Genomic DNA, 764 nt, shown 5'->3' with positions numbered 1-764 from the left:
CCAGGAGTTGGAGGTTGCTGTGAGCGTGATGCCATGGCACTCTACCCAGGGGGATAGCTTGAGGCTCCGTCTCAAAACAAACAAACAAAAAAAAATTTACAAAATAATCTCTATGTGTTGGCCACCTCTTTGTAAAAATCTTTAAGGAATATTTTATTAAAAAGGTACATTTAGCTATAATTTCTCATTTAGCTATAATTTCTCATTTTCCCTACACATGGCAACTTTAGGTGGGACTTTGGAGACATCCTGTATCCTTTTGAGACATCCAAAATTAAAAATGTAACTACAAATGACCCAGCAATTCCACTTCAGGGTATATATATACCTAGAAGAATTAAAAGCAAGATTTGGAAAAGATATTTACCCCTCCCGCATTCATAGCAGTAGTATTCACATTCGCCAAAAGGTAAAAGCCACTAAAGGTTACTCTAGTGCATGAATGGACAAACCAAAGGAGGTCTATATATACAATAGAACATTATCCAGCCTTAAAATGGAAGGAAATATTGTCACCCACTACCACATGGATGAACAATGAGGACTTCTCAGATTTGTAAAACAAAGAAGTTCTGAAGATCTGTTTCACAACAATGTGAATACAATTAACATTACTGAACTGTACATTTAAAAATAACTAATGGACGGGTGCAGTGGCTTACACCACTAATCTGAGCACTTTAGGAGACCAAGCCAGGAGAATCAGTTGAGGCCAGTAGTTCCAGACCAGCCTGGGCAACAACGAGACACTGTCTTTAGACAAA

The sequence above is a fragment of the Otolemur garnettii genome, unplaced genomic scaffold (assembly GCF_000181295.1).
Source record: "Otolemur garnettii isolate 467f Iridium unplaced genomic scaffold, OtoGar3 scaffold00077, whole genome shotgun sequence".
Taxonomy (NCBI): domain Eukaryota; kingdom Metazoa; phylum Chordata; class Mammalia; order Primates; family Galagidae; genus Otolemur; species Otolemur garnettii.
This window is presented reverse-complemented; position numbering follows the sequence as displayed.